The sequence below is a fragment of the Aedes albopictus genome, chromosome 3 (genome assembly GCF_035046485.1).
Source record: "Aedes albopictus strain Foshan chromosome 3, AalbF5, whole genome shotgun sequence".
NCBI classification, from domain to species: Eukaryota; Metazoa; Arthropoda; class Insecta; order Diptera; family Culicidae; genus Aedes; species Aedes albopictus.
Genome location: NC_085138.1, coordinates 394,678,136 through 394,702,119, shown reverse-complemented (window position 1 = coordinate 394,702,119; position 23,984 = coordinate 394,678,136).

Below are 23,984 nucleotides of genomic sequence, written 5' to 3'. Positions count from 1 at the left end.
GAGCATGAGTAGATTACCTGAACAGATGCTGCACCATGTCCAAGACCATACCGCACCACATATTGTCATACATTTTTAAAGATCGATATTTAATGATAAAAATAAAAACATATTCATATCGCAATTAGTACTTCTGGAAACAATATCTTCAATAAGTACCAAAACTTTTTGGCCGCATTCGATATAAGTTTTCTCACCGTGCGATAAAAATACTGACAGCGAAATCAGAATGGAAAACACGTGTTTTTTGCTGAACAGCTGTTGAAGTATGAGGCGTTGTTCAGTTGATAACCACTATATGTTAGCAATTTTGATTGTTTTTCTATTTGCTTTGGAAATTATTATCCTTTAGGAATTATTCCGTTAATGACTTTGTTAATTCATTTGAAAATAAATCTGGGAGCTTTCTTGCTAATCTCTTAGGAAATGTATTCGGTAATTCCTTCTGTTTTTTACTGGTGTTCCTCCAGGAATTAACTCTAACCATAAGAGTTTCTTTTTGAATTCGTCAAGAAGTTCTTTTGGGATTCCTTTTTTTAAGAATTCCTTCAGCAGTTCCTTCTGGAAATACTTCCAAAGTTGCTTCTGTGATTTTTCAAGGAGTCTTTTCTGAGATTCCTCAAGGTGTTTCTTGGAGTCTTTCTTCGATTCATCCAAAAACTCTGTTAAGGATTCCCACAGGACTTCCTTTTCGAATGCCTGCTGAAGATCCTTCTGAGATTTCACAAGATTTTCCTTCCGGAATTACTCTTCCGGAAATTCTTTCCGGAGTTTACTCTTTCTTTTTATGGTTTCTTCGAGTCTTCTTCTGAGTTTTTCTGATATTCCTTCTTTTGAAAATTTGGAGATTTCTTCAGGAGTTCATTCCAGGATTTTTTCAGGATACTTTTCTGGAGTAGGGTAGGTAATCAAAAGTTGAACCAAATTGCGGCTTTCCGAAGTAGCGCAAATTTTGAGTGATTTTTTCTCCCACATGGAAATAATTTACTACGACAAAATCTTATGTACATGAAAGCCACGGGTATAAGCTTTCTGTTAAGTGGTAAAAAGTTTGTATTTGCACCGAATTTCATTGAAAAATTCGATTATTCGTCAACAATGATTTTAATCATAATTTGAACCAATTTTAATCTTAATTTGAACTACTGCCGGCAGCAGCTCGAGCATCTCCCACAACAGCCAATTTCGTGCTGAACAATAGAAAAACACATGGATCTGCTAATTCCCATAACTATTTTTCATTAGGCAGTGGAATTTCAACTAAGAATGTTCTAAACTCTTCAGGAACTTGGAAACTAAATTTGGAGTTTTTCATCCCCCAAGAGTAAACAAAACAACCACTAGCGCAATCTGCTGGCCAACACTAGAAGCTCGCCCCCGTTCACTAGTTCAAATTTAGATTACAAATGGTTCAACTTAAGATAACATTCTCCAAGTAAGAATTACCTCAATTTGATAATTTTATAACAAATAATGCGGAATATTATTCTGTTGGTCGGTTATACGATAAATAAGCTTTCATTTGACGTGTTCACATATTGCGTGTGATACAATGCATGAGCTGTACGAGTGCACCGAAAATGTGCTTTTTCTGGGGGGAAAAGTGTGAAATCACAGTGATTTTTCAATTGCCTGTTTTCCATGACAAAAACGCTTTTTTCAATGCTTTTAAAGTCCATGTTATTAGGTAATATTACGGAAAGCTGTTTAACATCTTTTTCGGGACATTGTTTGCCTAAAAAGTACGTCGTTTTAATGGATTTCGAAATGGTTCAAATTAAGATTACAATTTGACTAGTTCAAAGTTTGATTTCTTACCCTATTTTTCTGTTATTCCTCAAGAAAATCTTATCGGGATTCATCCAGGAGGTTCTTCTAGATTTTTTTTGGAAACTTCTTGGAGGTTTCCTCCAACACTTTTTATGGAATTTCTCCAGCAATTTTGTCTTCTGGAGATTCCTGTAAATATTCAAAACTCTTGCAGGTATGTCCTCCAACACTACAGTGCACTGCACTAGTTAAAGATCTCTAGTCGCGACTGAGTATGGTTTTCAGTTAACGGTTCTTGGAACCATCATAAATCCAAAATAAAGGAATTGGGTTTTATGACGATTCGAAAAACCTCCACAAGACTAATTGGTCATCAAAATAATAATTGGGACATTTATAGAGTCTTGCACCATTTGGGCAGGTGTACCTATTTTGGACACTTGCCGCTATAACTAAATCAATTTCAAACCGATTGATTTGAAATTTTGTATAGAGTTAGGCACGTACAGTATCTAACTCTGTACAAAAATTCTAATTAATCGGTTTGAAATTGACTTAGTTATAGCGGCAAGTGCCCAAAATAGGTACACCTGTCCAAATGGTACAATACCCTTTATGCCCTTCTTAGGGGCCTTGAACTCCCTTGTTTATAGGTAATCGAATCTAGCAGCAAAATAACTCATAGTTCTATGAATAACTTCCCTAACGATTTAGTTTCCTTGAGCCCCATGAAAACCCCTAAGATGCCCAGATCATCATATCTTCCCGACTAGATGGACATTACAAAATTATAACAAGCTGTGTTATTTTGTTACAATAAATTTTTATAACAAGGGTTGTTATGAAACATGTACCGTTAGTAGTTAAAATAACAAAAAATCTAACAAACTTCCCACTGAAAAGAACAAAAATGTTATAACTTGTGTTATGATCAGAACAAAAATATTACAAAGCTGGTTCCATGAAATATGATAGAATTTAACAAAATTATAACAAATTGTATTATAATTCTTGACACCTATTAAGGTAAAAACTTATTTTTATACTCATTTTTTGGGTAAATATTTTTAAGTGTGTTATTCTATTTTTAGAAACGGAAGTAACATAAAAAATAGTTTCCAGAACTTTATAAAATTTTTGGATCCGAACGGGGTTTGAACCAAGACACCTTCCATCGGTAGAAATCTGGCGCCTCTACCAATGAGGCCATCACGGCTCTTGGAGAGGTTGGTGATAGAAGCTGTACTGGTTCTACGTATTGCCAGTTTCGTCATTCAAATCCTTGTTTGTCAGACGTACACGCGAGGGGTAGTATGACGTCACATTGGGCTCGTTGACACATAAAAGACTTGATTTGTCGTGAGAGATTTTGTTTTAATCGATCACAATTATATCGTATGCAGATATGATTACAACTTTAGATATAATTTAGTTATGTTCAAAATTTTATTTTATTTTAAGCAATGAAATTAAATCCATCACATAAGCGGTCATCCATTAAGTATACTGTCACGTTTGGAGGAGGCAGGGAGGGTTGAAAATTTCCAATTTTAGCGTTGCGTACTTAATCCTTCAGGACGCGCGCCGGTGAAAAAAGTACAACACCCGAAAACCTCGCTCGTCGTATACGGCGCGAGCACGGTGCAGTTTCAGGATCAAACTGGCGCGCGTCCCGAAAGGTTAATGGATGCTCTCTAAGGTCGAAGTAAAATAGGCAGAATAAACAAATTCCATGATTAAATTGGGCAATATAGAGGGCATTTTTTAATGACAATAATTATTTAATTCCTCTTACTGATTTTTTTCTGTAATCGATCTCATGTTTTCGTGTGTAAAAACACGTCATTTGTGTAAAATTCAAGTCAAAAGTATTGGAAGTTCCATGTAACGGAAAAATTGCTCATCTGGACGGAAATTACAGCACATGCAATATCCATCGTTTTACATAGGATGACTTTGGGTATTATCAGCTGGTTGGTTATATTCATAATGAGGGTTTTGTCAGCCACATTGCCTTGAACTTGCTCACGCAGAAAAAATGATGCTTGTTTAAAACAATGAAACGTATGGTTGATTATCAAACAGAGAATTCAGGTATTTCGAAGTCATATTTATTTTTTTTTTACTTAGAGTTTACCGATAAAAACAACCAACTACCATCATTCGATATAAGAACGTTAGATATTTCATTTGTTTCTACAACATGAAGTTCACAATCTTCCTATAACTTTCAAACTGTTCGTCCAATCGTTAGCTAAGTTTCACCCAAAACCGAGATATTAAAGTTTTGTCGTATACCGATTTCGCGCAGATTCGCTATATAGTGGTTTCACTGACCTGGGATCGAATCCCACTCCCGACAAACTCGCAAAATGTGAGTTCTTCCTTCGGAAGGGAAGTAAAGCGTGGGTCCCGAGATGAACTAGCCTAGGGCTAAAAATCTCGTTAATACAAATAAAAAAAAAGTGGTTTCACTTTTACACGACTTTCTCTACGCGGCTTTCCCACAGTTTCGAAGTTACGCGTAGTTCATTACAGAAGATTTTTCTTTCCTGTTAGCCTTTTTTTTCCGCCGGCCTTCCAATTTCTACTAAAGAACGCTACAAAGCGCTGCAACATTACAAAATGAACTGTATAAAAGCAGCTGTTTTGATGGTTGGATTTTTATTCGATTGGCACATCTTCCAACAACTATTCCGGATGTGGATTAGAGTGCAATAAAAGAATCCCAAAAAAATAGAAAACAGATAGTGAACCTACCTGTAAAGCATTTCTTTCGCAGCTATATATCCAGCTTACAGTTGGTTTTGATAATAATGTTCACATCCGACAAATCATGTTGATATCCCAACAGTTTTTTTTTTTACTACAGCTTCTAGCTGTGATGATATCGCATATCGATAGCTTTAAAACACTACTTGTTTGTGAATTTGGCTAAATGATAACTAGTTCTGTTATATTTTTCATAACAAATATGACGCCGTCCACAAATTACGTAACGCTCAAGGGAGAGGGGAAGTACAATCGAGCGATACGGTCAATACAAAAACTTTAGGACTTTCATACTAAAAAGCGTTATACGTTTTGTTTTTAGCCTTTTCTCTCGAGTGGTCAATATTACAAAAAATAACAATTTTTTGTGTCAATACAAGAAATCTATCAAATTTAGAAATTATTTTGTTACAAAAATCAGCAAATATTATAATAAATCTGTTACGAAATTATGTTATAGGCAATTATTTTAATACGCAGAATATAACAAATTTTGTTACATACCTGTTTGAATAAATGATACAAGTTTTGTTATAGTTTTGTTTCTTAAATAATAACAAATTTTGTTACAATTTTGTTATGATCATTCAAATATGAGAATCCTTACAACAAAATTATATCAAATTATATTATTTCTAACAACGGTTGTTATAATTTTGTTAGTATCTTGTTAGGTGCTTCTGGTCGATAACAGTTACGCCAGCGCAAGTGTTGGTTTGACGTTATTCTAGCATTGTTCTGAAAACAACAAGTTTAACTAGTACCTAGTACCCAAGCAACACACATGTTATATACAAGTTACGACAGCGCAAGTTTTGGTTGTATAGAAGTTTATTTTACGTTATTTCAACACAATGTTAGAATTACGTAAAATAAACTTCTATACAACCAAAACTTGCGCTGTCGTAACTCTATTATAACATGTGTGTTGCTTGGGTAGATATAGGTTTCAAGCAAAACCATGGTTTAGAACGATTCAATCTTGTACTAAATGTACAGGTACGGACATGACTGGATCATGCTGGATCAGTGAGCAGACAGAGTATTCGAGTGGTGTGTTCTTAAGATGATCATCGATGGTCTACAGGAAACGGCAAAACGAACAATTACAAGCGCGCTGCATTCATCGGCGAATCGAAGAAAGCTGGCGAGTGTGGGACGTTTTCGAGGATAGGAGAGAGCAGTTGCGGAGTTTTGTGGCATGCAATTCTTGCCTTAATCTTCTTTATTGAGAATCTAAACCAAATAAATGAAAAGCACTAAACGATCAACTGATTCATCAATGCTTTTATGGTGTCGAGTCGAGGATTGCAGAAATAATATAAACCCCAAATAACAATGTTTTTTTTCCATATCCTCTTATTTTCCGGACCATTCTAACATCGTAGATTCGGACGGACACTTTCTCCCCCTCCCGAGTGATGCGAAATGCGAAGGCAACATATGATGGTGGTCCTTGCCTTGACATTTCCAGGAAGTGGCGGGCAAACCCGGCAACGAAATTAAGTGTGATACGTGTGTCACTCGACTCACGGGGCGGGCGGAGTGCAGTCAGTGCAGGATGCGCATTGCGCACACCACCCCAGGAGAGAGGCAAACGAACGGGACTGAAGCAGCGATGGAATTGCTCATTTCCAGCTATTGTTTTACGAGCTGTTAGATAAGAATCAAATCCTGTTGCAATGAATGGAGCTGTAAAAATAGTTCTCCGGAGCGGGATTAATGTGCATTAAAACGAGCTAGGTCAATTTTAATGAGGGTGCTAAGGGCTTGTAATTCATGCATGTCATTACGTCGGATCGAGTGTGATTATGACAAGCGATTTCTTTTTGCATTGCGTGAAAATCCCTGGAAATTATGAGGCATAAACGAGCGTATTTTAAAAGTAAATAACCTAGTGAAGAAGATCATAAAAGCACAACTTGTTCTGAGCAATTTTGCAGAACACAAGGAGTCGAATAATTAAATTCATCCTGAATTATTCTCGTGTTTCACAAAGCACTCAACAATCTGTCTTAAATACTGTAACAAAAGGAACGGCCGGAAATATGATCACTTACAGAACTTCTATTCCGACAGCATTGCAGATAAGATCAGGAAGGGATCATCCCACAATCCGGCATCGAAAAACGTTCGGCCAATGCCCTGAAAACCCGAACGAAAACCGCCAAAATCCATCGTTTGTCTGACCATGCGATGACGGTGGTGCCAGTTGCGATTAGAAAGGGGAGGTCCTTCGCACCTTTTATCTCAAGCAAAAAAAAAACCTGAAACACTTTTACGAAACGAGGATATGAATTATGCGCGCCCGAATCTGCTTCCAGTTAAGCTCGGCCAAGCCAACCCGTGTGGATGATGCCATACTGCAGATAAGAGCTACTCCCGTTTAAGGAGGATTAAAATTGGTTTCTTCCATTCTTGCACACTTCATTTGGTACCGACTTCTTTTGGGGCAACCCAGCTTAGGAGAATGGGCGTTTTACATTCTCTTTTGGTTCATCGGGTAAACAGAACCGTAAATATCTAGTATTAGCTCTGCTGGCGTCGTTTTGTTACCAACATTCCAAACCATCGCTATCAGTTATTATCTATAGGACGACTGAATGTCCGAATATGATTCTTTCGGGATGCAACTCGCAAGTTTGTGTCCCCATTCGAAACAAACGTCTTGGCTCAATTTGTAGCATTATGGGCGATTAGTCTACATCAGTGCTTCTGTTGAGAAGTGCAGTTTCTGTTGGTCAAAATGTAGAATTTTTCCTTTGTCGTTGACCGAACAATGTCGCGACCAGATCCGCCGTCGTCCATGGGATGAAACAATGAAAGATGGATGAAAGCCACTTTACTGGGTTCACGTCAGGATGCCCGGTTGCAAACGAGTTTATCAGCGTCAGACAATCTTTATCGCTGGAAGAGTGCGGTGCTTTTGATTTGAGAAAAACAGTGGACAATCTTATGATGATTCTTTGGTGGTGGCAGTCGTTTGATAGAACATACGTGTACGGAGATGATTCAGAACAAAACAATGTAAACAATACATATGTTCTTTTTCTAGCTAGGGGTTAGTCATTATTATTATTAACCCTTATGTGGCCGACAGGGTACCCGGGTGGCTCCACCCCATTACCCCGAACGCCATTACCCCGAACGCCACTACCCCGAATGCCATTACCCCGAATAGGCCACTACCCCGAAAGCCATTACCCCGAATGGGTCATTACCCCGAAAGCCATTTCCCCGAAAGCCATTACCCCGAAAGCTACTACCCCGAAATGGCCATTACCCCGAATCGTTCAGGAGATCACCAAAAAAGTGGTGACTGATTAGGAGTTGATGAAGGTGGTTATAAGTTAGAAAAGGGTAATCAGTAACTAGTGTAGGTATGAATACTCTTCTCCATCCTATGCCCCTATGTTAATTCTATTCTTAAACGGACGATTTAGGTACCGATTTTTTTCCGTTTTCTTTTTGTAACGAGTAAAAAAAAATAAAAATAAAACACAAATCAAATAGCTATTATTTACTTCGTTTTATATGGCATGACAATGGGAGCACATTGTTTAAGATAGGTTCCGTTTCCCTTAGGTTTCCGTATGTTGTGCTTCATGCAAAAGTAAGGTTCGTGAAAACGAAAGCAGCAAACGCAATGAAATTAAGAAGACAAGTAAAGACAAATTTTCCACATTTTAAACTAGCTGCTCTCACAGAGATTTGTTCTTCTTTGAATAATAGGCTGTTCTTTCAAGTATTTTTTTTCAGAATTGACTTGCGGCCAAACTGGCAACTAGATTTCTTTTTATTTTGATGATCAGTTTCTAGAACATCAAGCCCTAAAAGGGGCTGTCCATAAACCCCCCCCCCCCCCCCCCGCGTGGTCATTAGTCCATACAAAATTTTTTATTTGTCCATACAAAATGGTCAGAGGCCGACCCCCCCCCCCCCCATCATGACCACGTGGTTTATGGACAGCCCCAAATTGTTTTCTGAATATTTTTTTTCAAGGTTGTAGTACTGGACTGGATTTTAGATATTCAGTTCAGTTCACTTAGCAAGGTAGATCCAGCATCGTTGGACCAAATTCACTTTTTTTTTTCTGGCGACTAAACTGTAGCTTTTCTTTTCATTAAAGGCTGTTCTTCTAGCTGCACTTATATAGTTTACTGGGAGTGAAAGCTGCTAACTGTATATAAGATTTGCCCTTCTTTAATTTATAGGCTGATCTTTCTAGTTACGTCGTTACCGTGTTGATTGGCGACATATCTCTATTAATGCCATCTGGTGTTTTTCCTGCTTTTAAAGTTAGGCTGTTCTTTCGACTTATATTGTTACAGAGTTGTTTGGTAGCCATGTTGCCCTTTGCAGATTTATGTATAGGGGCCGTGCATAAACTATGTAAGTAGGAGAGGGTCTATCCAAATTCTAAGCTCTATACAAATTTACAAATTTTTGTATGAACAAATCGTGGACTTCGTGGCCGAGCGGTTAGCGGCGTTAGTCGTTTAGGTATCTCGCATGCCTCGGAGTGTGGGTTCGATTTCCGCTCCGGTCGAGGAAAACTTTTTGTCAAAACAGAAAATACTCCACTGGGCCACTGAGTGTTATACGTGTTGTTCATTGTCTAATGTTAGTAATGTACAGTCTGTGCGGCCTCTGGCCGAAGACGGTGTAATTGTCTTTTAAAAGTCTACGATGAGGAGGGGGAGAGGACCAAGGTGACCAAAATTCGGTCTACGTAGTTTATGAATGGTCACATAGGAGATTTGCCCTTCTTTAATTTATATGCTGTTCTTTCTTGTTATAACCATGCAGATCTTATTGTCGGCCAACCTATCAATCACATTTTTCACATTTAAGGAATGTTTTTTTTTAAGTTACACTGCTATTGAGTTTTATTACCAAATCGTCTATTCGTCCTTAAAAGATTTTTTTCTTTTTCTAACTATAATTTTCCGGGCCTATTTTGCAATTTGTATTATTTGATCTCGCCTAATGATCAGTAGACTTATTAGTGATACTTTGGTCAAATGTCTTTTCGGCCTAATGAGCCAATATCGATAGCCAGTATTTGAAGGACCTTTGCTGACAGCTCTATCTCTTACAAGATCATTTTTTTTTGTCTGTATTAACGAGATTTTTAACCCTAGGCTAGTTCATCTCGGGGCCCAGGTTTTACTTCCCTTCCGAAGGAAGAACCCACATTTTGTGAGTATGTCGGGAGCAGGATTTGATCCCAGGTCCTCGGCGTGATAATACAAGATCATCTCTAATACGTATTATTCCATTATTTTGTTTTAAGGTTATTCTTTACAATGATATCTTCTGTTATTAAAGCTGTCAGTAATGTTATTAAATTAATAAAAATATAAAATACCCATCATCAGAATAACCCATCTAAAAATATGCTTTCGGGGTAATGGCGTTCGGGGTAAGGGCCCATTCGGGGTAGTGGCGTTCGGGGTAATGGCCCATTCGGGGTAACGGCTTTCGGGGTAATGGCCTATTCGGGGTAATGGCTTTCGGGGTAGTGGCATTCGGGGTAATGGCGTTCGGGGTAGCGGCATTCGGGGTAATGGGGTAGAACCATTACGATTTCATAGAAGACCGTATACCAGAGAATAAACATAATTTGTTATGGCATCTGTTGGTACTCCTTTGGGAATTTCTTCAGAGACTTTTTCGGGAGTTATTCTGAGCATTCTTGTGGGAGTTCCTAGCAAGATTTGCTAGTGCATCCATGCACTCCTTTGGAATTGCTGATATTATTCTGAGAATTCATTCAGAAAATAGTTGAGATATTCTCCAGGGATTGATTTTGATGGTGTTGTTTTGGGGAATTCATACTAGGCCAATGAATTTTTCAAGCGATTCATTGGATTTTTTTTCCCGAAAGCATGTCTTTGTATAGGGATTCCATCGAAAATTTGTAAAGGTTACTTACCTTACCGATCAGCAAGGTTGCGACCATTCATTTGCAAAGATTTACATTCATTTGCTATTCATTTGCTATTATCTGAATCTTTCAGATAAAACTACAGGGTTAAATTCATCCATACATTGTTTTTCGATGGCATGCTTCTGAACTGAAATAATAGCAAATGAATGTAAATCTTTGCAAATGAATGGTCGCAACCTTGCCGATCAGGCTAAGGCCGGGGTGGCCTCTGCTGTACATAGTAGCCGTCTCCATTCCACTCGGTCCATGGCTGTTTGACTCCAGTTCCGCACTCTGAGTAGGGTCCGCAGATCGTCCTCCACTTGGTCGACCCACCTAACACACTGCGCTCCAAGTCTTCTTGTACCGGCCGGATGACTCTCAAGAACCATTTTAGTCGAGTTGCTATCCGACATCCTGATGATCCGCCCACCGTAGCCTCCCGATTTTCGCGGTATGGACGATGGTTGGTTCTCTCAGCAGCTGATGTAGCTCGTGGTTCATTCGCCTTCTCCAAGTCGCGTCTTCCATCTGCACTCCGCCGTAGATGGTACGCAACAGCTTCCGTTCGAAAACTCCAAGGGCGCGTTGGTCCTCTGCACGTAGGGTCCATGTTTCGTGCCCATAGAGGACGACCGGTCTAATCAGCGTTTTGTAGATAGTTAACTTCCTGTTACGGCGAACTTTATTCAATCGTAGAGTTCTGCGGAGTCCAAAGTAAGCACGATTTCTTGCCACAATGCGCCTCTCAATTTCTTTGCTAGTGTCGTTGCCGGCGGTCACCAGTGAGCCCAAGTACACGAATTCTTCAACCGCCTCGATTTCATCACCGTCTATATAAAGTCGTGGTGGCGGGCGCGGTGATTCCTCCCTGGAGCCCTTTGCCATCATGTACTTTGTCTTCGACACATTTATGACTAATCCAATTCGCCTGGCTTCACTCTTTAGTCGGATGTACGTTTCCGCCATCGTCTCAAATTTACGAGCAATAATATCAATATCATCAGCGAAACCAAGCAGCTGAACGGACTTCGTGAAAATCATACCTCTCATGTTAATCCCCGCTCTCCTTATTACACCCTCTAAACCTAAAGCAATGTTGAACAGAGAGACGAACCAGCCAAGGGCTGAAAGTCTTTCTAATAAAGACAAATCAATCAATCAATGTTGAACAGCAAGCACGAAAGACCATCACCTTGCCGTAACCCTCTGCGAGATTTGAAGGGACTCGAGAGTGTCCCTGATACTCGAACTACGCACATCACTCGATCTATCGTCGCCTTGATCAATCGTATCAGTTTATCCGGGAGTCCGTCTTCGTGCATAATCTGCCATAGCTGGTCTCGATCGATTGTATCATACGCCGATTTGAAATCGATGAACAAATAATGTGTGGGCACGTTGTATTCGCGGCATTTCTGCAACATCTGGCCCATGGTGAACATCTGGTCCGTTGTAGCACGTTCAACCATGAATCCAGCCTGATATTGCCCCACGAACTGTCTTGCAATTGGTGATAAACGGCGGCATGAAATTTGAGAGAGTATCTTATAGGCAGCGCTCAGTAGTGAGATCGCGCGATTGTTCCCGCAATCCAACTTGTCTCCCTTTTTATAGATGGGACACACGATACCTTCCATCCATTCCTCCGATAATACTTCCTCCTCCCAAATGTTGATAATGACCCAGAGGAGTGCTCTCACCAGTGCTTCTTCACCGTATTTTAGAAGCTCGCTAGGTAGTTGATCTGCTCCAGCGGCTTTGTTGTTTTTCAACCGGTCAACCTCCTTCTCAATCTCTTGGCCTGGGCTGGCCGGGAATCGAACCCGCCGCCCGTCACAGTCATGCTGAACACAATTATGGCTGTATGGTCCCGGATTCCCTATAACGCTCCTAAACCTCACCAAACCCCCCGACTGTACGATCCGCGAAGCCCACATTAAAGACTCTGAACCACTGAACATTCCATTAAGGTCCCTGAAAATCCCCTGACCCCCTCGCAGAACACCTGCAAATCCCGAAGCCCCCTGTAACACCTCTGAAACCCGATGTTAGTCCTTTCTCCTCTGAATATTTCTGGAATTCCTCCGTGAACTCCTTGCTCCTCCTCGAACCCCCGGAATCGCACCTAATACCCTTCGAAACACCCGGAATCGCCCATGTAGCGCCACTTAAACACACTGGAAGTCCTCTAAATCTTCCACAAGCGCATCCTTCACCACTCTGAAACCTTTTCAGAGTCCTTTCAACTCACCTAAGACCAAACGAAATCCCCTGAATAGGCCACCAGTACGGTCCTGGAATTTATACGGCTCTGATACTCCTCTGAAACCTCCATGATACTAACGTGAGAGCCTTGAAGTCGCTTAAATCCTTCTGAAACTTCCTGAAACACCCAGTAATGCATTGAAGCGCCTCTGAATCCTTTGCTTTCTTGAATATTGAGCCAAATCAGCTCCATTTGATATTACGGAAGTTTTTACACAAACACGAAATAAATATATAATTTATTTTGCACTCAAGGATTTTTCGAAAATGGTGAAAAAGAGCGATAGTGGGGTAAAACGGGCCCGATACACCAATTTCCAGCATCGTGCGGCGAATGACACCCTGCTTATCTGAAACTGTAGAGATTTTGGCAGTTCGTGTCAAAAATTCATTCGAATCCATCGATTCCGAGCAGAGATATAGAATTTATTCGCGTTTTATACATATTTTTTCCCACTGTTCGACGGGTCGCCTGGTGGCTTCTCGTGCTTGGGCAGTAGAACCAATTTTTGCCTTTCCCCACCTCTCCGGAAACTCGCCTCTATCCAAGCATCTCTGCATAGCCGATCTGACCATGTCATGGCTAGCTTCGATGGCTGCTTTAATAGCCACCTTTGGAATGCCATCCGGGCCCGGGGCCTTGTTCAGCTTAAGTAATTTCGCAATTGCGACTAACTCATCATTCGTCACTGGGGGAACCTCACTCGGACCAAGATGGTCTAGCAGTGTGGGTGCTCATGGTCTTACCTCGTGGTGCGGGAACAACGTTTCCACAATCCTGGCAAGATGCGCGGAGCTCTGCAATTTCTTGACACCACCAGTATACCGGTCTTCGTCCATTCCTGGGTATGGATCGCCTCGGCATTGCCGCATCACACGCTCGTCTCAGGGTACCAACTAGACCGTCGCTAGACAGGCAGTTGGTGTTCTGCTCCATGAGCAGTCGCTCCTCAAATGCCGGCTTATCGAAACTCGAGGTTAGCCATCCTCGGTGATTGTCGGTTATCCTCGACTGCTGCCGCCTACCGCCCTGTTCGATACTGTATCGAATCGCCAGGTGATCACTATGCGTGTACCCGTTATTAACTCTCCAGTCTGAGCTAGGGTTAAGCCCTGGGCTCCAGAAGGTCACATCAATGATGGACTCCGCACCGTTTCTGCTATATGTGCTTACACTGCCGACATTCGCGATCTCAACGTTCAATCCCGCCATAGCTTCGAGTAGAGTCCAAACTCTCTCGTTCAGCGACTGCCCCACTCGACCGCCCACGCGTTAAAGTCCCCACCAATGACCAAGGGTCTCAGTCCTACTAGTGCGCTTGCCAGCGAGTCTAGCATGGACGAGAACTGACCTATCGGCCACCTAGGTGGGGCATAGCAACTGCAGTAGTAGACCCCGTCGATCTTTGCAATCGCGAAGCCCTCGCACGTCGTGGAGATTATCTCCTGGACCGGGTACCGATCGGTCGTACAGATCGCCGCTTTCTTGGCCTTATCCGCAACCCAGTTTCCGTTATTGGGGGGGATGCGGTATGGGTCCGAAAGAAGCGCGATGTCTGTTCTCGACTCCGAGGCAGATTGCGACAACAGCTGCTGCGCGGCTTCACAGTGATTCAGGTTCAACTGTGTGACTTGCGTCATTTTCGGCCGTTACGTCCACTTATGCTTGAGCACTTAGGCCCATTCGTCACATGGCCCTTGTTCGCCGTGCAAATCAGACACTTTGGCGTCGATTTACACTCCCTGGCGAAGTGGCCTTCTACTCCACATCGTCTGCAGAGTTTGCTCCTATCGGGGCCTTTGCATGCCCACGACTTGTGGCCTCGTCCGAAGCACCTGAAGCACACTTCCGGCGGCTCACAGACACTAAGCGGACACTCCAACCATCCGACTTCAACCATGCCCTTGGCAGTCGCTTTCTTCGCTTTCCCGACTGGAAGCTTGATCGTTGCGATCTGCGTACCTGCTGGGCCTCGCCTGATGTGGATCGATGCGCTTGGCGCGTCCACATTGCACTGCTGTTTAAGGGCAGCCGAGAGCTCCTCCGCAGTGATCTAATCCAAGTTCTTGCACTGGAGAGTCGCCTCCGGCGTCAGAGCCCTCACCCGTACCTTTTCACCTAACACTTCTTGTGCTAGTACCGTATAAGAAGAGCCCTTGTTGACGGCATTCTTCTTAAGCACTAGTATCATTTCTCCTGTCCTAGTGCGCCGGATGCTTTTAACATCCGCGCCTAGTTCCGAGAGACGATCCTCGCTCCGCATAACCCGCAGCACATCTGCGTAGCTGTTACCCTCTGTTTTGAGGACCAGTGCGTCGCCTTTCGTGCGCTTACGCGCCGGCTTCGCTTTGGTTTTGCTCAAAACCTTCTCTTTTTCAACACGCCCTTTCTTACCAACCGTAATCCAAGGGTTCTTCTTCCCTTGGACCGGTTGATCACCGCTACCGCTCTTAGCAGCCTCACCTCGGGGTTTCGGCTCTTTGCCCCGAGCTCGTTTCGCGACCGGCTTGGGGTTGCTCGCGCTACGCGGGCGTTTGCCACTCACCGGCCGCTCCTCGTCAACTGATCTCGGCCGTTTGGTTTGGGCCGAGATTTCCCCTCTTTCTGCAGCACCACCTGGCTGCACCTTATTCACGCTCTCTGTAGAGGAGCGGTCCGTTTGCGTGGACCTCTTTTCTCTACCCGCGCTGGTCGTGTTAACTCGCTCGAACTGGAGATCATACTCCTTCCTGGCCTGGGCAACTGAATCGCGGAGCCTCAGCAGACCTTTTTTTGCTGATGTTGTTCCACCCACTGGTGTATCCGATCAGCTCGTCAAGCTGTTCAGAAACCACCAGCAGTGCTCCTCCAGAAGTTGTGAGAAAAGTAATTCCTGAAGGAATCTCGGAAGGAGTTCTTGGAGGAAATCCTGAAAGAACTTTTGGAGGAATGTGCTTCAACTTCTGAAGGATCTTCTGTGAATCCCGCATCATATAAAAAAAAGTACTGCAAGAATCCTAGAAACGCTCCTGAAGGAATCTCAGAAGCAGGATTCCAGAAGAATAGGAGTCCCAGAAGGATATCTTGAAGAAATCTCGTTTCTGGTTGAAGCGCCCAGTTGGATGATCTCTCTCAATGAGGAAACCCTGAAGGAGCTCTTGTGAGAGATCCCTGAAAGCAATCCTGAAGTGATCCTAGAACAAATCAATATCAAACTCAGGAGGCATTCCTGGAGGAATTTCGGAACGAACTTTAGGAGGAATCTCAGAAGAAATTCTGAAGGAAGATCAGAATTAATGTATCGATGAATCCTTCGAGAAATGGCAAAAGGAATTCTTGGGAAAAAAATAAGAAGAAATTTCTAGAAGAATTTCACTCTGTTGACGATGAATTTTCTGCTATTTTTTCACTGACAGAAGTCCATCCAGTAGCTCATATAATCTTGAAAGATCAAAAGCTATGTTAAAATTTCCTTCAAAATTATCGAAACACCATTTGGCAACCCTATGATGCGTTATGTAGTTAGTTGCAAAAAAAAAAAACGTCTACGAAGTCAAAGTATGTGGTTTGGCCAATATGGTGTGTTATGTTCTAAATTAAGCTTATTCGGTATGGCATCCATATTCATTCCACAGAATACCGTATGGCTTTTGCAGGTCAATTGACGAATCAAGCATCAGCAACAGTTTCTTCAACAACATACAGCTACATTTTGGAAGTCTGCACTCTCATCTTTGGAAGCATAGCTAACTGAGTTATGATAGCCGTACGTAGCTATGATAGTCATCAACCGGAATCTGCTACTGCGGAAAGCAACGCAAAAACATTCGACGCCCCATGCCTTGCGATGTCAACGCGTTTAATAAGAGAATGATGGATTGAGTCAATTTATCACACAAGCAGAGTTTCATCCCCCACGGTTGACGGTGACAACAGGCAGCCACAAACAACAGTAGTGTATGACGACGACAACGATGATGATGATTGAGACCTACCGCACGGGACATAACCAGGGCACTATTGGAGCAGTGGTGTCCGCTTTTCTTGATGAACTTTTTGGGGAAGACCACATCCAGATTGTATCGGTTCACTTGCAAGGTGCCTAATCAAATCTCTGTGACTGAGCCAGAGTTATCGGAGAAGAAGCATTCGCATTCGAGAGCAAATGCCGATCAATAATGGTTGACCGGTTTTGTTTGTGATGTATGACGTTTTCTTTGTTGAATCAATTAAGTGGCGTGGCGGGTATCCACGAAGCAAAATGATATTTTGAGTGACATGTGGAGTGCATGTTTCGTGCAAAACTTAACTGATGAAGATCAATGGGTAGATAGCATGACACAAAATTCGGAACGGGATATTGCAGGAATCTCACGTTCCATTTTGGTATCAGAAGAGCAAAAATTTCAAAACGGGAAGGTAATTTCCCATGCAAATTGCTACCGACACTCAACCGTCATTATGTCACGACACCAGCAGTAGTGAGACCCGTGAGATGCGAATTTAATCAAATAATTGTTTGATTGCAGCTGATGGATGGATGGAACCCGTTTCCAAAGCGATGGCGATTTCCTCCCGTACATGGTTATCATGCATAAAATTATGATGGTACCTACCGGTAGCAGCAATAGCACTCGAAGGTTCAACCACCAGCAATAGGGAGATGGACGAACAGGTGGAAAACAATCGCTGATATCATCGGAGATGATCAGCGACGAGTCGAGCAGAAATAAATGTAAATTGCTCCTAACTGCAAACAATTTACATAAGATGACATGATGGTGCGTCCGATGACAATTTATGACGGTGCTGGATTGAGAAGAAGGTCGATGGTTAGATGTTCGGGAGGTGGAAGATATGTAAATTTTTGAACAAGTGCGTCTTTGTCCGTTTTCATGATGCGTGATAAAATGAGAAAAAAAGATACAGCATACAACATTACTGCAGAAAGCAAGGTGTAATTTAACTTTTTAATCAGAAAGTCGATGATTACTAAAATTATATGTTACCTACCAGCAACAACTTTAACAAAGATTGAAACAAGTATTTTGATCTTTGTTCTTCCTAGAAAACCTCGATTTCAAATTCACGAAATTAACTACGGTATAAAGTACCGAACATATAATTTGATTACATCGATTTACAGATCAAAATATCATCATATCAACAGAAAGGAGTTTTAAGCTTCGAGCTTCGAGTTTGGAGTTTTAAGCTTGGACCTTCGAATTTCCAGCTTTGAGCTTGAAGCTACGAGCTTCGAGCTTGCAGCTTAGAACTTTGAGCTTGAAGCTTCGAGCTTGGAGCTTGGAGCTTCGAGTTTGGAACTTCGAGCTAGGAGCATTGAGCTAGAAGTTTCAAGCTTGGAGCTTCGAGCTTGGAACTTCGAGCTTTTAGCTTGTAGTTTCAAATTTCTAGCTTTGAGCTTGAAGCTTCTAATTTCTAGCTATAAGCTTGGAGCTCCGAACTTCGAGCTTGGAGCTTATAGTTTCATACTTGTAGCTTTGAGCTTGGAGCTTCGAGCTTTGAGCTTCGAGCTTGGAGCTTCGAGATTGGAGCTTCAAGCTTGGAGCTTCGAGCTTGAAGCTTCGAGCTTGGAGTTTTGAGTTTGGAGCTTCGAGCTTGGAGCTTCGAGCTAGGAGTATCTTGCTAGGAGCTTCAAGCTTTGAGCTTCGAGCTTGGAGCTTCAAATTTCTAGCTTTGAGCTTGAAGCTTCGATTTTCTCGCTTTAAGCATGGAGCTTCGAGCTTCAAGCTTGGTACTTCATACTTGTAGCTTTGAGCTTGGAGCTTCGATATTGGAGCTTCGAGCTTGGAGCTTTAAGCTTGGAGTTTGGAGCTTTGAACTTCGAGCTTGGAGCTTATAGTTTCATACTTGTAGCTTTGAGCTTGGAGCTTCGAGCTTTGTGCTTCGAGCTTGGAGCTTCGAGATTGGAGCTTCGAGCTTGGAGCTTCGAGCTTGGAGCTTCGAGCTTGAAGCTTCGAGCTTGGAGTTTTGAGTTTGGAGCTTCGAGCTTGGAGCTTCGAGCTAGGAGCATCTTGCTAGGAGCTTCAAGCTTTGAGCTTCGAGCTTGGAGCTTCAAATGTCTAGCTTTGAGCTTGAAGCTTCGATTTTCTCGCTTTAAGCATGGAGCTTCGAGCTTCGAGCTTGGTACTTCATACTTGTAGCTTTGAGCTTGGAGCTTCGATATTGGAGCTTCGAGCTTGGAGCTTTAAGCTTGGAGTTTGGAGCTTTGAGCTTCGAGCATGGAGCTTCGAACTTCTAGCTTTGAGCTTGGAGCTTCGAATTTCTAGCTTTGAGGTTGGAACTTTGAATTTCTTGCTTTAAGCATGGAGTTTCAACCTTCGAGCTTGGAGCTTCGAGCTTAAAGCTCAGAGTTTGGAGCTTGGAGTTCTGAATGTGGAGCTTAGAGCTTTTGAATTTGGAGCTTAGAGCTGCAAGCTTGAAGCTCCAATAGCTTGTAGCTTGGAGCTTGGAGCTTCGAGCTTGTAGCTTGGAGCTTTGAGCTTGGAGTTTCGAATTTCCAGCTTCGAGCTTCTAGCTTCTAGCTTGGAGCTTCGAGCTGGGAGCATCGAGCTTGGAGCTTCGATTTTCTAGCTTTGTGCTTGGAGCATCGAACTTCTAGCTTCAAGCTTGGAGCTTCGAGCTTGGAGCTTGATGCTTCGAGCTTTTAGCTTGGAGCTTCAAATTTCTAACTTTGAGCTTGAAGCTTTGAATTTATAGCTTGGAGCATAGAGCTTCGAGCTTGGAGCTTCATACTTGTAGCTTTGAGCTTGGAGCTTCGAGATTCGAACTTGGAGTTTCGAGTTTGGAGCCTCGAGCTTGGAGCTACGAGCTAGGAACATCTTGCTGGGAGTTTCAACCTTGGAGCTTCCAGCTTGGAGCTTCGATTTTCTAGCTTTGTGCTTGGAGCGAACTTCTAGCTTCGAACTTGGAGCTTAGAGCTTGGAACTTCGAGCTTTTAGCTTGGAGTTTGGAACTTCTAGCTTTGAGCTTGGAGCTTCGAATTGCTAGCTTTGAGGTTGGAGCTTTGAATTTCCTGCTTTGAGCATGGAGCTTCGAACTTCGAGCTTGGAGCTTCGAGCTTGGAGCTTCGAGCTTAGAGCTTAGATTTTGGAGCTTGGAACTTTGAATTTGAAGCTTAGAGCTTCGAGATTGGAGCTTCAAGCTTGTAGCTTTGAGCTTGGAGCTTCGAGCTTGTAGATTGGAGCTTTGAGCTTGGAGTTTCGAATTTCCAGCTTCGAGCTTGTAGCTTCGAGCTTGGAGCAGTATGTAAAAATTGTTCCATTTCAAGATTATGTTCATGAGTTATATCCCATGAATCAAATAATTGACTCACCTCAACATGTATGAGGATGCGTTCCCGCAGAGCACTTGCTGGCATGCTCATGTCCATTGCTGTGGACTGTCCTGCTTCGGACAAGTGCTATTACAGCTAAAACCGGCTAGACCACCCAGCGAGCCCGTTGATAGCCACCCGCCTGTTTATGCTCTCGGATGTATGAACCATCAGGTGGTATAACGACGACGACGGCGACGGTTGAATGGGAAATATTAAGATTTATGTGAATGTATTCCACCACCGTCATCGCTGGACCAACCAACAATCACTCGACTGACCGTCGACGGACCGGACGAATGTGTTTTCTCGTTTGTTCGTTTTATTTCCAATCAAGGCTAGGCAAATGTAACTACTCCCCAGAGATCCAATTTGTTATAATATTGCATTCTGAATGCATTTCATAAAAACATGGCTCTTGCCAGCCAGCGGTGAATCGCTTTCGCATCGCTGTGAAATTTGTCAAATTGTTCGCTGTTTGTGTCACCGACATTGCGCTGCACCGACCCTTGTTTGCTTGGCAACATTCTCTCCGGGTGCGGTGCGGTGCGTTGACCTGGCAACTATTCGCAATCACGGGACGTGAGAGGTGCGCTCCCAAAGATGAGCGTTGCTTATGCGCACGCAAAGTAATTCAAAGTTTCATATTGGAATACCTTGGAAATCTTTCTCGCACCTGTCACGGCTCCAAATAAAGGCGAAAGTTTTCATTTAGCAATCTTCCACTTCCATAGTTGGGTACCGTAATTTAGGGCTGAATTGATCACTTTTAAAACCTTTCCAAGATTATTTTAATAATGAGATAACTGCTTGGGAGGGACTCTTTGGCGAGCGTTCGTGCGAGACAGTCGCAATTTTTAGTTCGTCCGGTTTGTCTTCGATACTTTCCAGTTCGGTGGCTATTTTCAAAGTGCTAGTGTTTTCGAGTGATCAATTTATTAAGTGACTATCCCTAGTGGGACGCGTGCGGTTGGCTAGGCCACAATTTTTGCCGCAAAAGTTCGTTTGATTTGAGTAAAGTTCACGTTTTCATTACATCACGTGGCGCATTGACCGACTATCGAGCACAGAAGTGCAGCACCCCCCGCACACCGCGCCGCTCGCGCGGCCGTGATCGGCTTCTTCCAGTGAGTACCCAAGCTCATTGTCGTCGACAGCAGCAGCCCACCGAGAGAGGAGCAGAGAGCGTTCAACCGCCGCACACGAACGACGGCGCTCAACAGCAGCTCGCTTCCTCCCTGTGCGGGCCATCCGATCGCTTGGACCTGTCGAGCCTGTGGCTAAACAGAGTGCACAAAGATAAGTACATAAAGTTACCTCTCGTTGTTCCCCCATCTCCACTAACTCTTTGATTAGATTTAATTTGGTACATAAGCAGTTTTTTCTCACTTTTCCTGTAGCGTTAATTTTGTCCCTTGTTTTTTGATTATTTCTCGTCCCCGTGATAGTGTTAGTTTAAGATTTTTGAGAGACCCGTGGTGGTAGTTAGCTACCACAATGGGCGATGATGATGATGGCGGGGGAACATCGTACCGCATCAACGAAGCTTCGTTATTGGCATCGGATTGTTTGAGCCAACAAGGCGATGTAAATGCTAATCCCTTTGTCTCCCTTCACCCTGGCGCTTCTGCAGTGGACACCAACAGTAAATCTGTTTCGACGTCCCCCCGCCTCAAGGCCTACCCTCCCGACTTTGGCGGGCCATATGTTGTTTTCTTCCGACCCAAAGGCAAACGTTTGAACACCGTTCAAATCAGCAAGGATCTGACTAAGCGGTATTCTTCCGTTGTCTCCATTGACATGGTCGGTACAGCTAAGCTTCGGGTGACAGTAGGCGACCGAAAACACGCTAATGAGATTGTGGCCTGCGAGTTGTTTACTCTTGAGTATTTTGTCTACCTTCCAAGCGCGTCGATTGAGATTTCGGGGAAGGTCGCCGACGCATCTTTGACCTGCGAAACGATCATGCAAGGCTGTGGTCGTTTCCATAACCCTTCTCTACCTCCTGTCCAGATACTGGATTGCCGGCAACTGCATTCGGTATCCCAGGAGGGCGAGAAGAAGGTTTACACACCATCTGAAGAATTTTGTGTGACCTTCTCCGGATCTGCAATACCAGATCTGCTGGCGATTGGCAAACTTCGGCTACCTGTGAGGCTGTATGTACCGAAGGTAATGAATTACATCAATTGCAAGCAGCTGGGTCACACCGCCCAGTACTGCAGCAATAAGCCTCGCTGTGCAACATGCGGGGAGAGACATGTGGACGGTGCGTGTAAAACACCGCCCAAGTGTGTTTATTGTGGCAGCGACCGTCCACATGATCTGATTGATTGCCCAAGGTACATACAGCAGAAAAAACATCAAAAACGATCGTTGCAGCAGCGATCACGGCGAAGCTACGCCGAAATGCTGAAAAAAGCTGCCCCGACCGTTGAATCCCGTAACATCTACTCGTCTTTATCTCTCGATGATCAGGGCTCTGACTCTGAGGTCGGGGACGGGGTTCCCTTTGTTTTCAAGGGTGAAACGAGGAAACGGATGAGGCTCCAGAGACCCACCAAAAAACCTCGGAATCTGCCTAGCAGCGACCCCCAACCCACCATGACAAATTTCAAGAGTGGTAAGAAAGTCACAAAACGTTCCCCTCCGGGTTTCAAAATCCAGGACGAACGAGACTTTCCATCACTCCCGGGAACATCTAAAATCCCAGATGTCCCACGTTTTTCGAATTCTCAACCGGAAAGACAGCATTCGGAACACCAGGAGCAACCTCAGGGTGCACCATTGTTTACGCTCTCTGGCATCGTAGACATCATCCTCAGCTTCTTCAATGCTTCAGATTCCGTGAAGAACATTGTAAAAGGTCTTCTTCCTTGTGTGATCCCTCTTTTGAAGCAGTTGGCTTCTAAAATGCCCCTCCTTGCGACAATCGTATCTTTCGATGGCTAATTTAACCACCGAGGTTGAAGATACGATTTCGGTTCTACACTGGAACTGTCGTAGTATTACACCGAAATTAGACGTTTTTAAATTTTTAGTTAACAATTTACAATGCGATGTTTTTGCACTATCCGAAACATGGCTGACACCTGATGTAACCTTACCTTTTCCCGATTATAATATCATTCGCCTTGATCGATCCGACCCGTACGGAGGGGTGCTTCTAGGGATCAAGAAGCAGCACCCATTTTACAGAGTCGATTTTTATCCGATGACAGGCATTGAAGCCGTCGCATGTGAGGTGACTATCCGAGGTAAAACCCTCAGTGTTGCCTCCATATATCTTCCTCCGAGAACTGCGATATCTCGCAGGGATCTCGCTCACATCTGCTCGGTTATGCCCGAGCCTCGGCTGCTCATGGGTGATTTCAACTCCCATGGTACAGGCTGGGGGGAACTGTACGATGACAGCCGTTCAACGTTGATATATGACCTCTGCGACGACTTCAACATGACAATTTTGAACACCGGAGAAGTTACGCGAGTGGCACCTCCAGCTAAAGATGGCAGTCCTAGAGACAGCCGATTAGACCTCTCAATCTGTTCGAGCTCACTATCGCTGGAGTGTACATGGAAGATTATCCAGGATCCCCATGGTAGTGATCATCTGCCGATTGTTGTTTCTATTTCCAACGGGTCGCATCAGTCTCCATCGATCGACATCGCCTACGATCTCACCAAGCACATTGATTGGGAGAAGTACGCGGAAGCAATTATCGACGGTGAGCAATCGGTAGAAGTTCTTCCACCGCGGTCCGTCGGTTCGCAGGAAACCCCCCAATCCGTGGTGGGATAGTGAGTGTACAGAAATCTACCGCGAGAAATCCGCGGCGTTCAAAGAGTTTCGGAAACGCGGTTCGGTCGAAAACTTTCAGCGATACGCTTTCCTTGAAAGCAAGTTCAAGAACTTGATCAAGGCGAAG